This window comes from Juglans regia, chromosome 3 (assembly GCF_001411555.2).
Source record: "Juglans regia cultivar Chandler chromosome 3, Walnut 2.0, whole genome shotgun sequence".
NCBI classification, from domain to species: Eukaryota; Viridiplantae; Streptophyta; class Magnoliopsida; order Fagales; family Juglandaceae; genus Juglans; species Juglans regia.
The window spans coordinates 10,103,199-10,118,989 of NC_049903.1; the positions used below are offsets into that span (position 1 = coordinate 10,103,199).

Genomic DNA, 15,791 nt, shown 5'->3' on the forward strand with positions numbered 1-15,791 from the left:
TTAATCCGGCCCAACTTTATTGTTGTGACTTGGGCGCGCTAGTTTTGCGAGGAAACACAGCTTATATATGGTCGATCGATCGGTTTATTACTACGTGAATCCACACACTTTCCTTCTCAGCTGCAGTATATTTTCTTTAATTTACGTCCACATATATATATGAAGTAACGTGCTCTCAGGGCCTCGGACTTTGATTCTTCTCTCACCAATCTTAATTACCATCCGGCCCTTTGAATTCAACAAGTTCCCAGATTCTTCTCTCACCAATCTTATTTTTCAGTAAGTCGTGTGTACTAATTATAATAACATGCCCTTGTTTTTTCACTCCAATTAATATTCCCATATAAATATATATATATATATATATATATCATCTGATCTGTTTCCTTTTTAACTAAATAAAAAGAGAGATCCATTCTTATATGTGTGCATGGATATATATTGATGCTAAGAATATATAAAAGATTTTATTGATCATAATCTTATTAACCATAATTTTTTCATAAAAAATATTTATGACATGTCATTAAATGATTGCACATTAAAAATAAATAAAAATATAAACCATGGAATCAAACATATTTACGCTATATATATATATATATGAATAAGTAAATAACCTATAATTGATTTCTTTTATGTTTTGATTTTTCATTATTTATTTTTCCGTCTACTCTTCAAATCGATTCCTTGTGATTTTCGGAGAAAATACCATGCAAGATCATACACGACTCAAATATGTTACTTCAAGAAAAAAGTTTAAAAAAAAAAAAAAAGAAAGGTCGTAGAACGTGCAACTGTACAAGCGGGTAGTGGCCTTTTGACTATTGATAATTTCGAATATTAAACGAAACCCCGCATTTTCCTATCACATTCCTTAATAACAATAAAAAATAAAAAAACAAATCTGAATTGCTTCCTTTTTTCTAAATCTATAAAACTACTAAAAACAAGAACTTGCTCCAAACTTTACTTCGGGACTTTGCCGATGGCCGCGACACGTCAGCTTAAGATACAAAGTAATGTTATTATGCCGTTTATTTATATCACTCATTTTATTGTCGCACATCATGTAATTTATTAAAAAAAAATTAAAAATATAAATATAAAAAATTGAAATATTTTAGTAATTTAATTTTTATCCTTTTATTTTCTTACATTATTTTTTTAAAATATATATTTTTTAATTTATTTTAATAAGTTGTCACAATACTAATGTCACGATAGTATAAATTAGTAATAGAGTAACGTTACTCCAGCCATGAATACCTTCAAACAAAAGGTAATCCGCAGGATTTTACAATCTTACTTGCACACACGTACGGCTCACAGTGCTACAGTTATTTTTTTAGGGATGATTTTTTTTTTTCAACTTTGTTTTACAGCCACTAACACCTTCGTTTTACGGCCACTAACCTCATTTCACCGAAGCTCTTGAACCCTTAAAAGTGGATGTCTTCACCAGCGACCAGGAGATTCCTAACCAGGATGCCTTTCCCGACCACGTGGCTCCATTTTCCTAGACTATGAACCTTATCTACGCTCTTCGATCCGAATGCTGCAATTCACTCGCTTGAGTAGGTGGCAAACTGCCAAAAGCAGCCGCCTCCGAAGTTATGACCGAATCACTGATTAGGTACCTCAAAGTCTGGTCTCCGGAGATGCTCGATTGAGGTGCTCGAGGGAGGAGGTCGATTTGGGGTTCATGAACGTTCCAGTTTGGTGTGCCCGTTGAGTGCTCTAAGGATGCGATTAAGGTTGAATTCGGTGTGGCGGTGGTGGTTTGGTCGCGGATGATCAGGACCTGTTTTGGTCGGGTGCTGACGGGGACGGGTGGGGCCCGAACTAAGAGGACAAGGACTAGGTGTCTAGGTCCTAGGACCTCTAGGTGAGTTTTTGCCTCTAAAGCATTAGCATTAGTTTCTCTATGTTTTAAAAACCTAACCATTATTCCAAAAATCTTAGAGTGGTTGGATATTAATTTGGTTAAACTTTTAATTCTCAGGATCATAACATTTCACTACGCTTTTGAATTCAACGTCAACGATGGCCCACTTTATCTACACTGATCTGGTAGTAGCCCTTTCCCTTTTAACGACTTCACTCATCTATCATTATTCACTGACTTAACATTATACTCACACAAAGTATTAAGACATTTTAATCTAACTTATAGATCGCTCCTTCTGTGACTTGAACCTGTGACGTGGTTCCTACTTAGATACAAATTGTTAAAAAACCAACCATTAATCCAAAAGCTTTAAGGCTATTGGATACTAATTTGGTTAAACTTTTAATTTTCAGAATCATAACATTTCACCACGCTTTCGAATCCAACGTTCACGACGGCCCACTCTATCGACACTGATCCGGTGGTGGCTATTTCTCTTTTGGCGGCTTCACTCATTTATCATTATTCAATGACTTAACACTATACACATACAAAGTACTAAGACATTTTAATCCAGCCTATAGGTCACCCCCTCCGAGACTTGAACACGTAACGTGGTTCATACTCTGATACCAATTGTTAAAGACTCAACCATTGATCCAAAAGCCCTAAAGTTGTTGGATACTAATTTGGTTAAACATTTAACTATCATGATCATAACAATATGCATATGCAAAATCATATCTTTTGGAAATTTATTTTGTATATCAAGAAAAAATCTCACATTGTATTATGTATTTTTTAGCCAAATAATAATAAATATTATTATTCATTTTTTTCCAAAATTTTTATTATTATTATTTTGCAATTAGCACCACTGCAAATTCTATCATTTAGTACTCATTAGAATTTTTTTTCCTAAAATCTTATCCGTTGGTGGGGAGAGAGAGGAGAGGAGAGAAAAAAAAATAATAAAATAAGATTTAGAGAGTGAACAGTGCATTTTCAAATTTGTAGAAATATTATTCATAATTATACAAATTTTTGGATATACATAATCCAATGCAACTTAATTTAAAGTCATATTATGTAAATATATAGATACATATACCTATGTATAATCTAATGCTAATGCTATTACCCAACAAATGTTTATTTATGCATATATAATATCCCTTAATCTAATTTTATTTGGATCTTTCTTCCATGTCTTTTTTTTTTTTTTTTTGGTCCTAAGCCTTTTCTTCCGTGTCTACTTTTATTTGGAGCGTTTTTCCCTTTTGGTAGTTTGCTCTATTATGAATATATTTTTCTTTTTTGGCTTTGTTTGTATTCAAAACCCACTTTAACTCATCTCAATTCATATCATCTTATCATTACAACTTTCTCAAATTATCAACATAATATAATAAACAATTCAACTTTTTCAAATTTTAAAACAAATTTTCCAAATTTTCACACAAAATATAATAAATAATTTAACTTTTATTCTACTATTTACAAACCATCTCCACCCATCTCAACTCATTTCTGAATCCAAATCACTCCAGAAAAAGTTAACTACTTCAACAAAGTGGACTTCCATAAAGGTTCGTTCTTTTTTTTTTTCTTCTATCTCACTAAGGCCGTATGAACGTTCCACTGAGTTGAGATTAATTATGTTATTTATGAATAATAATAAATTGAGCTGATAAAATAAATTTTGTGGGATTCTCTTAAAATAAGTTTAGATGTATTTGGATGTTAAAATGAGTTTAGATGTATTTATGAGAAGTTGAAAAAAAGTTATGGGTCCCCCGTGTAAAAAGATGTTGATTGGAAAAAAATTGTGGGTTCGGTGTATAAAGAAATTTTAAGTTGAAATGAATTTAGTGATTTAGGAGTTGGATATTTAAATGTTAGACTCAGCCTAAAATTAAGCTGAATTTAATTGATCTTAGTTCAGTCCAAACTTCAAACAACGCTAAAACTTTGTTCTTAGTAAAGACACGAGAAACAAACAAAAGAAAATTTGTGCCCTAACAATTGTAGTACTTCCAGTGCTGTTAATATGCATGTAGTCAAGGAAGCTAATGTAGGGTTTTGGATTTTGGATGTGCAATTTTCTTAAGAAAAATGAAGAGCTGCTGTTATCCATATATGTGTGCGTGACGTCCATATATGTATGTATTATGTTATTTTGAATACCGTATCGTATCGTTGATCACGATGCATGTGCATGAATCATGATGGAGTTTTATGTTGACATGAGATTTGTGGGCCGGTGGTAGGGATAGTGGCATTTTGGGATGTCGGGACTGGGAGTACTCTTGGGTTAGGGATTGAGAAGGTGCTAAAGGAACTTGTTAGGAGGTGTAAACGGTTCAATTCGATTTTAGACATATTTTATAACCGAATCGGTATATATCAATTTTGAGATTTGAAGAACTGATACCGCATCGATTACATTCCTAAATCAGTACTTTCAGTTTTACCGATTTCGATTCGGTTCGGTCCAGTTTTTTCAGAATATTATATATATATATATTATAGTATAAATAATATAGTGATAATATATTGTAGTATATTATAATAGATATTATAATATGTAGTGATATAGTATTATTATAATTACTAATACAATAAACTATAGTAATAATATATAGTTATTTATATAGGATTTAAAATTTAATGTTATATTAATAAGTAATTTGTCATATAATACAAAATTATTTTATATATAATTATATATAATATAAAAAATATTTTATACAATATAAAAAATTAATCGAAACCGGACCGCGGCTCCTATTTCTATACTATTCAGAGTAGCATATTGTTTGCTTAAGAATTTTATGGAAGTTTTCTATCTGAGGTAACATCCCTTGTTGTTCAATGTATCAAGGGTTTGGATATGACATTGCTTTCTACCAAACCCCAAATCATTTCTAAAACCAATTTAACATACTCTTATTGCTTTCAGCACATCAACAGATGATGCTGGTGATGATGATACGACAATAAACATCAAATTAGAACGAATGTTTAAAGAGAGAGAGAGAAAATCAAGAAGAATGCTTGAGCTCACTACAAGAAAACCAAGCATTTGCGACGGATTATTTGCGACAAGAATAACTATTTGTGATGAAAACAAACTCATTTTAGCAGGAAATAATCATTTTCGCAGGAAATAGCTAACCACAAATAAGCATTTTTCTTATAGTGGCTTTTGTTAAAGTGAATAATCATTATTCACCTTATAGTGAATAAGGTGATGCAGATGCAAGAGCAGATGCATAATTGTTGATAGAGATGATACAAAAAATGAAGAGGAAGATAATAATCAGAGAAGAAGCTTGGAAGCCGCGAGACATGGAAGAGACGAAACGAGAGGAGGAGATTAGAGTCCTAGAGACGTCAGCCCAGAGCCAGGCCGTCATTTCCTTTCTCCAGAATCTCTGTTGGCAAAAGAAATCAAAGTTCCTCAACCAGCAATCACCCAATGGAAGGGAGAAGATGGAGCTGATATTGGTATGCAACACGACAACAAAGTAATGGACTCTTGGACCCAAGGTTTCTTGATAAAAGGACAAACCGTGAGATTGAGGCCAAGAGTGACCTCGGTTTGGATTCACAATCCATCTCAATTCATCTCACTATTATTCACTATTATTCATCAACTTTAACTCACAAATCTCACTACTATTCACAACTCATCTCACTACTATTCACAACTCATCTTCGAATCCAAACGAGGTGGTTGAAATTTTTCTTACCAGTTTCTCTGATGATATCACTGATCTTAGGAAGTGGCTGAGAGCTAAACATTATGGGGGCTTGACATCTATATGATTTTCCCCCAACTATGATATCATCTTTGGTCAGTAGCTCAATGGAACTCCTATCTTATCAGTTTGGAACATTTATATAATATACACCAATAATATTGTTTCTTATTTGACTGGCTAAGGGGAGTGTTTTATCCTTTATTTTTAATAATATTACTCATCATCCTTTTTCTTAGGACTGTTCATTTGGGTCGATTTTTTTTCATCCCGGTCCAAAACCTAGGAAACTGGATTCCAGTTCTGGCCCAAAACAAATCCAGGCCGGAACCCGAATTGCAAAACTAGGGTACACCCGGTCCGGGTACCAGGTTTTAAACCCAGAACCCGCTTTTTTTTTTAAAAAATGTAAGTTCTGCAATTTTCTCTAAGAATTTATCGTCTTTTTTTGCCACCATTCCTGCTCCCTTATTGGTCGCAAAAGTATTGGCGGCATGCTTGGTAACCCAAATTTCCTTCCTTCTTGCTCGTATATTCCATAATACATGATCAAGAAAAAACCATAAAACTAAGTTGTAACAAGAACTCAAGTAGATAAAGTTAATTCGTTTAAAATATTGCAGTGAATATATATATATATATATTTTTTTTTATTACTCTGAGCACAAATGGCAAGTTGCCGATCACCATGTCCATTACGTATTCTTGAGAGGAGGGGGAAGGTCTGTTGGAATTCGATATTGAAGAGCCAGGATAATTGTTGGCCCCAATGTTTATTAAGTAAACTGAAAAACATCAAAACATCAAAAAATTCAAACTGTAAAAAAAAAAAAAAATGGTTCCGGGTTTAAAACCCCAGATTCACCTGGGCTAACCCGGTCCAAGTTCCAGCCCAAGTTTGAAACCCAGGTTCCGGTTCTGGTATATCTGAACTGGAACCTAGATCAACAGTCTTACTTTTTCTCATCATCTTTTCATCATTTCATGACATGACAGTAAATAATTGAAAACTATTTATTATATTTTACTTGTAAATCTATCATTTAATACCACATCATAAAATGATGACGAAAAAAATAATGCTAAATAGATTTTTTTATCTTTTAATGCTTGACCCCATACTATTTCATTCTAATTCTTTTTTGGCAATTGGCAGTATGATTTGGCATGCTAGCTTAGAGAGTTTTAAGTAATTGATTTTAGAATAATTATATTTAAAAAAATTTACACCACACATCATTGACATTGTTTCAAACAATCTTTTTGAAATCATTGTACCTTGACGGAGAAAAAACAAAAGAGTAGAAACAGAGAGAGTCAGTCCATAAATCCTCTCAAAATTGAAAATGTCAGAGAATTCATGAATACAGAGATGGTAAAGTCATCGAACTAAACAACCATTTGCACGTAATTAGTCTTCTCCCCAAAAAAAGACGAGCTCTTGAAGAGATAGTTACTAGTAATTAGCTCTACTTGCGTGCGTCTACGGTAATTAATATATAATATGACTAACTATAACCTCCAAATTACATACGATATGAAAAAGTCGCTGGAACTAAATTACCTGCACGCGTTTTAGTACTTCGTATAACTTTACCAAAGTCATGGATTTATTTTCAACTTTCTCATTTTAATAATTAATTAATAGTTTAAACATATAGCGTTAGTTAAATTAGAAATTTGGAAAAATAGCAGATGAAAAAAACTCAAAACGAGAAACTCCAGGACGTACACTAGTATGAGAACGGCCTTTTTAGTATGTGGTTCCATAATTAAACAGAGAGAAATATGATAATACATAATGCATTACTACTTACAGACGATGAGTTTCCCTTACACACTGAATTAAGGAAATAGTGTACAAAATGTATCAATTACACGCTTTGACAGATGAGGAAAATGAGAATGGCGACCAGAATCAGAGGAAAGATAAGGAGTAGAGAAGCAGTGGGTGGTTGCATTGGACCCATCACCAATGGAAGAAACAGGAGCATGGCCGCCACCGCCACCACCGCCATTATCATCACCTTAATCGAAGTACCACCACCCATCCCATACAACTCTTTCATCTTCGATCAAAGCCTGATGATCTTCTCCTGAACCTCACGAACCTTTGTTAATTCGCAGTAGAAACTGTTAATCTTTGATTTAAAAAAGTAGGTCACTTTTGTGTTACACTGATATGTGAAAGATCGCACGCACAATTGGGGCATATAAATAGCGTTGTGCATGGCGTCGGTTTGGAGGCGTCACCCCGGTTGGCTAATATATGGCCGGCCGGCTTATGTTAATTCTACGTTGTGCGAAGAAACCCACCGTTTCGGTGTTAGGTGCTAACCATTGCGACGGTAAAATGCTTAATTCCAAGCGGTTTGGAACGTTTGATCTGTGTCAAAATTAGAGGAAAACAATTAAAGACATCGAACCCTTTCATATAAGGAACTAACTTTTCATGATTTCATCCATCTTTAGTCTGAGCCATGAACCAATTCTTGGGAGTAGCAATCCATGTGTGAGAAAAGCAAAATTGTAAAGTATATTTAAAAAAAAAAAAAAAAAAAAGAAGAGTGTAACCGACTTGGGTTGTGAATCATAATCCTAGTCATGATCACCATGGGATCTCGTATTGTCCACCAATAAGTAATTCAAGGTTTTCTCATTTATAGTTTTTATAAGAATAAAAAATAAGAGAAATGATATTTGCAATAATAAAATATACAAGTGTTATATACTCATTTTGAAAAAAAATTAATAAATATGAAATATGATACCTACATGAAAAAATTAATTTGTTAATAATAAAAAAATCACACATTACTCTTTTAAACAATGCTAATATTGCTCGATAGAAAAAAAAAAAACCGAAAAACAGATTGAGCCGGACTGAATCGATCCGTCCGAACCAGTGGGTTCAGTCCGGTTTGTAAGCAGGTCGATATGATACCGGTTCTTAAAAATCAAAACTGATCCTAAATCGGTACAGTAATACCAGTGTTCATATTTTGAAAACTATAATATAAAATCAACAACATAAAATTTTAAATCTTAAACATAAATATTAATATTAAATTATTAATATAAACTTACTTTTGATATATATATATATCAGTGATAAATACATTTTTGACATAATAAATTATAATATATATTTTTTATAAATATATTTTTACACATTTGATTATATATACTCATATAAAAAGTCTAAAACTTATATAGCCTATAATTAAATTTAACACTATACTAATATGAGTTAATTATTATAAAATAAAGTACTTATATCATAATATAAATAGACTAATAGTTTATTATATGTAAACATCATATTATTATTAATATAGATAATCCGTAAAATCGAATCAGATTAAATCAAATCGAAATAAAAAAAATGGAAAATTCTAATTTTAATAGTGAATCAATTCTTAAACTTTTAGAATCTATGTATAAAATCTATATATTTTCTTAGAGCATTGATATTGGATTCATCAAAAGCCTAGCCAAATATAAAATATGATGAATTTTATCAAAATCCAACTGCATTGGATTAGCCAAAAGAATGGATGAGAAGTTTTAAGCTACAATAAATCTATGGATCCATCAAATTTGAAGGGTTATTGGTCACCAAGCAAATATGATTTTTATTCGATTTTAATCCCGAAACGGCCTTTTTTTTTCCTTTCCCTCTATCATTTTCCTCCACGTGTCTTTTCTCTCCCCCCTTTCTCTCTTTCTCTCGTTTTTTCAGTGCACTGATTCTTCATCTCTTCGATTCTTCACGCAAAAATAGAACCACACTGGTTTCTCTCCATTCAGGTTCGCGCGAGCTTCTTCTCCTTTCATGTTCATCTCCTTTCTTTTCTCCTGAAACCCTAGTTTTAAGAAGAAATAGAACTGGTCAGCCCTTATGGGGGCTTTTGCTCTCAATGACAGCTAGGAAAAATTTATTTGACCCAGCATACATTGAACTGACTTTGGCTTAATTTTTTTTTGGCTGATTTTCTCAAACACACTCAGTGTTGTGGATTGTCAAGCAACCACTCGAAAAAAGGGTATTGTGTTTTTTCTTTATGTAATGTACTGTTAGTATATTTCTAGATTTGCATTCCCAGTGTGTGATAATTTATATGCAAACTGTAATGTATTGTTGGTATATTTCATGATTTGTTAAATGCCTATGTGTCGGTTTGTTGGTATATTTTGTGTTTCATCAAATTAATTGAGAAACAATAATTTAAATATCAAATTAAATTATTAATTAACATATGGTTAGTGTAATTATAAAATATGAAAGAAAAAATTAAAAATATTACTATTAAAAAATAATATTATATTATTATTTTGATGAATCTAATAACTAATCAAATGTAAGGTTATGAATAGAGTGATTTTAAATTTATGAAAAATATATACTTTTCAATTAGACAATGCTCTAAAAATTTTACAAAGGTACACCCTAAGAGCACTATTATCGGTCTCATCAAAGGGAGGTTTCGTGAAAATTTGATGATTTGGGGGTTAAAATGTTGGCATTGGATTCAGTATACCATCAAAGCTCAAGTTTTGAGCTACAATATCTTCACTTCTATCTCAATATTTGAAGATTCACTATTCATCATCTATTCCTATTATTTTATTACAAAATGTATTTCTTACATTTCCTATAATTGGTGCAATGTAATTCTTTCATATTTTCTTTTGAGTGCCTTTTTTACTAACACTACTGCATGGCGAGTGTTGATGCATTTTCTGGCTTTAACAATATGAATGACCCTCTGGTTAGTATCAATAATTTAAGTATCAAATTAAATTATTAATGTACATATGGTTAATGTAATTGCAAAATATGAAAAAAAATTAAAAATGTTATTATTAAAAAAATATTATTATATTATTATTTTGATGAATCTAATGGCTAATTCAATGTGAGATTATGGATAATGAAGTTTTGAATTTATGGAAAACATGTACTTTTTATCACATTTTGAAGATGAATTTGATGAAACCAATGCTAATGCTCTTTTAGAGCATCTACATTGGTATATGCATATGTATATGCAAAGCCATATTTGCATAATATGATCTTAAATCATCTATATTGGTTTATGCATATTCAAATATTTAGCTAACTATAATCAGAGCTTATCTAAATTTGGATAACTATTATTTGCTCCACAAAATATATTTTAGTAATTATTTCTCTCTCCTCCCACTCTCTTTTTCACAATCCTTTCATTTTCTCACTCCTTCAACAACACAACAAATTTTTACTTGCACATTCATTTTATTATTATAATATTTTTTTTCATTTTATTATATTTTTAATATAATATATAAAAAAATTATATTTTTTATTATTATATTTGTATTATTAATGTCAAATGTACGTAGTGATTAGTGAATGTTAATTGTAAAATATATATATAAAAAATTGATTTTAGTAAAAAGTTAATAATAATAAAATAATAATATTTTTTTATTATTTATCTCAAATATGTATAAATTAATGTAAAAATTTTATTTAAATGACAAAGTAGTTATATAAAAGAGGTAATTTTATATCTACATATGTATAGATTAGTATGCTCTCATCCTCGACGAGTTGGCCATTGGCTATTGAATCACCTTAAAATTCTTAAATTCTATTTGTCAGTGATTGAACCCGTGGCTGCATTGGACGTACTGTTCCCTAGAGATGTCTAGCCATGAAACGACGAATGGTATCTGTCGGTTAGTCAAAAGATGACCTATTGAAGGTCTTCGACCGAAATGGCAAATGCAATTGAAAAAAGTTCTAAAAATGCCAGAGCTCCCAGCGAGGATCGAACTCGCGACCTTTCGCTTACGAAGCGAACGCACTACCACTATGCTATGGAAGCCTTTTGTTAGGAAATCATTTTTTAGTATTTTATTACTTTTTTATTAGCTCTTCCCTACCAGTCGCTCAAAAGAAATAAATTTTATATACTCACTGTCACGCTTCTTGCTTCACCCTAGGGATCTCAAATGGACTTTTAAGGGTTGGTTTGGTTACACATAATTAAACTATCTTATCTCATCTTATTTTATTTTATGTAATTATTATAACTTGTTAATTAGGCTTCAAGCTGGACTCCTATGCATGGATTGCAAGTTGAATTTGTCCAACTCTAATTAATACTAAGATTTAATCATTAGTTATAAAATAAAAAGAAATCGATTATTAAGGAATTAATATAGGGCTAGTTGAAATTTATAGATTATTGCATTAATTGCAGTGGAATTCCAAGAGTCCAATGCAAGTGTTGAAAGTTGTTATAGTTACAATTTTGTATATTGAGGAAGTTTATTATATTAGGAAAGAAAAGGCAAAAGAAAGTAGGTATGTTTGGTTGGGTAGTAATAAAATTCTCAAAATTTCTTATAATTTTATTATCAAATATCACTTAAATGTAAAATATTTTTCTATTTCAAATTTTTAACTTTTCATCTAATCATTACTCAAATACAAAAATTAATACAAATTTTACAAATATCAAAACAAAAATTATAATAAAAAACTATATTTAAATAACATTGTAATTTTATCTATTCACTTTCACAAATTCTAATACAACACTTATTTTAAAAAATATTTTTATTTAACTTTTTATTCCTCATTTCTCAAAACATAATCTCAAGCAAATTCTCAAATAAAAAAAATTATATTTACAATTTTAGAGTGTGTAAATCTCTTGGAGTTTTGCTACACAACCTCTACCATACTCCACACTCCACATTTTTTAAATTTTTTAATATTTTTTTTAAATTTTTTTGTGTTTATTCTTTTTAAATTATTTTAAATTTTCTATTCATTATTCATATAATAAATATTTGATAAAAGAAAAAATAATAAAAATTAAAAAAAAATATAGAGTGTGGAGTGTGAGGAGGTTGGGAAGATTTATTCAATCTCTTGTATTCCTTTTGAACAAAGTGGATAAACCTGAGACTCATAGGAAAAAAAATTATTTTTTAGTAGTGAATCCTACTTTTTTCAAAGTGAGTGCGCGGTTTTTAGATATTCCAAAACTATATCTAGCATTCTTCTCAAATATTTTTAGGTATTATTGATATCCAAATATGCCCTTAATTGTTTGTGTATGCCAAGGACAGTGAAATGGTGACTACAGGGGCCGAATCTTCCAAGGTTGCTATGGTTTTGTATGAATTCGATAGGGATGAGAGAGAGCACTAGCTGGGGTCGTGTTCTGAACTGGCGAAGGTAGTTCCTTTGGGTAATAATGAAGGAAGTTCCTGGGAGGCACCTACCCCATTGAAATATATACACCTGAATGATACCCAGGTTTTATAATGAGTCAGCTTCGATAAAGTTAAGGAGATCTAACACTGTGTGGTTGTATGTAACGGTTTCGAAAACCAATTTATTGCTTTAGTTGCAGCTATAGAGGCTGGACAAAGACAATCTTGCTCAGATGGCAAGCTCAACTCAACTAAGAAAAAAGTCAGGAGCTCAAACGGCTTACCTAGACAGATATTGATGGGAAAAGTGAAAGGAACTTGAATCGTGAGAGAGCGAAGGGAAGGGTAAATGAGGTTGTACAATGAAGTAAAAAATAATTTCTTGAAATGCGAGGGAGCTGAAGGAGAAGGAGAAGCTTCTCACAATAAAAAAAATAAACTTTGAATATGGCGAGGCAACATTATATGTTTACAAGAAACAAAATTGGAGCTTATTTATTTAAGCATCATTAGGAGTTTGTGGGCATGTAATAAGGTAGGTTGACACTATCTACCCTCCAATAGAGCATCGAGGGACATTCTAGTGATGTGGGATAAATGGGTGATAAAAAATATGAAGGATGGTATGGGGGATTTTACGGCAGTGTGCTCGTTCAAGAATGTTGAGGATGGATTCCAATAGGCCTTCTCAGGAGTTTATGATCCTAATCTGGATCAAGGAAAGAATCGGTGGCTTGCTCGTTCAAGAATGTTGAGGATGGATTTCAATGGGCATTCGCAAGAGTTTATGGTCATAATCTAGATTAAGCAAGAAGTTTATTATGGGATGAATTGGCCGAACAATGTAGCATTTGGGATATGCCTTTGTAAATTGGGGTGATTTTATTGTCACTTGGTTCCGAGTGAAATATTGGGTCATTCCAACTACAACTCAGCAATGGTAAATTTTTCTAACTTCATTTTTTTACCAAGATCTATTAGATATCTCTCTTGTATGTGGTTTCTTCACTTGGTCGAGCAACCGTGAACTTCCTTATTGGTCGATGATCGATAGATTCTTGGTCTTCTCGGATTGGAAAAACCCATTTTCCAAATCTCATCCAAAAAGGTCTTCCTCAACTATGTTCAGACCACTTTTCCATCCTTCTTGACTGTGGCAAAATACACAAAGGTCCAAGGTACTTCAAATTTGAGAATATATAGTTGAAATCCGATGACTTTATTGATTGAGTTAAACAATGGTGGCTTTCTTATCATTTCCACGAAACCCCAAGTTATTTTCTAGCATGCAAATTGAAGGCATTGAAAAAAAGTTTTGAAGAGCTATAGAATAGGTAGGGGTGTAGAAAAAAATAATAATAGAAAAACAGGTTAAACTAGACTGGACCAGTTTGTAAGCAGTCCATCGGTACTGGTTCTTAAGAATCAAAATCGAACCTAAACTGGTGCAGTACCAATTTTCATATTTTAAAAATCGATTTAAACCGAACTGGACTAGTATATATATTTATAATTTTATATTATATATAATTTTTTATATTATATTATATATTAAATTTTTAATTCATATAACATGAAATTCTAAACTTATTATTCAAATCTATTAATCTTATAATATAAAATTAATCTTATAATTTTTAATATAACATTTGATATAACATATAAATTTTAATCTTAAACATAAATATTAATATTAAGTTATTAATATAAACTTACTTTTGATATATATAGATATATCAATGATAAATACATTTTTGGCATAATAAATTATAATATATATTCTTTTTGTAAATACATTTTTATGCATTTGATTATATATACTCGTATAAGAAGTTTAGAACAAATATAGACTATAGTTAAATTCAATACTATACTAGTATGTGTTAATTATTATAAAATATTGTACTTATAATATAATATAAATAGACTAATAGTTTAGTATATGTAAATATCATATTATTACTAACATAGATAATCGGTAAAATCGAAAATATTGGACCGAAATTGAAAAAACTGGAAGTTCAAGTTTCGATATAGAATCGGTCCGGTATTCAAAACCGGTGTATACCGGTTTGGTTTTAAAAATTATATGAAATTGAAACGGTTACGCCCCTATGAACAAGTATTTGGTAATAAGGAAAGCCAAAAGAATACATTTTTTATGGAATTTAAAGGTTTAGAGAATATATTAGAGGAAAGGGAAATGTCAGAAGTGGGAAGGGCTTGCAAAACTCAAGTGTATGTAGAACTTGAGAGGGTCTCTCTCATGGAAGAGATATATTGGAGACAAAAATCAAGAATCTTCTATTTAAAGGAGGAGGATAAATGTACCAAGTTTTTTCATCGAGTGGATTACTCACACAAGACGAACAACACCATTGATATGTTGTCACTACTATGAGAACTTACTTTCGAAACAATTCTCTTGGTGACCAAGAATTGATGGACTTACTTTTAATACTATCGATCCACAAGTAAAAGGATGTCACAGAGGCCTTTTGAAGAAATGAAGGTTCAGTTAAAAAGTATGGTGTGTGACAAAGTTACAGGTTCGGACGGCTTCGCTATGGTGTTCTTTCAATTTTGTTGGGAAGTGATCAAGAGTGATAACATGAGGTTCTTTCAAGAATTCCATGAAAATGAAATATTTGAAAAAAGCCTAATACCACAATCATTACTCTTAGTCCTAAATAAATCAGGGGTGGTTAAGGATAAAGAATATCGCCCCATAAGTTTGATGAGTGGAATGTACAAAATCACCTCAAAAGTCTTGGTGAACAGACTCAGAATGGTGGTAGAGAAAGTAATATCAAAGCCCCAAAATGCCTTTGTGAAGGGGAGGCAAATACTTGATGCAGTGCTTGTTGCCAACAAATGTTTGGATAGTAGAATCAAGTCGGAAGATGTAGGGCTTCTTTGCA

The 15,791-nt window shown here is 31.4% G+C and overlaps 1 non-coding gene across 1 annotated transcript; it reads right to left on the reverse strand.

Moving 5' to 3' along the window:
- Nucleotides 1–11,456: 11,456 nt before the first annotated feature.
- On the reverse strand, nt 11,457–11,528 carry TRNAT-CGU. The gene has a single exon. It is a non-coding gene; the product is annotated as a tRNA-Thr (tRNA).
- Between the last annotated feature and the right edge of the window lie 4,263 nt (nt 11,529–15,791).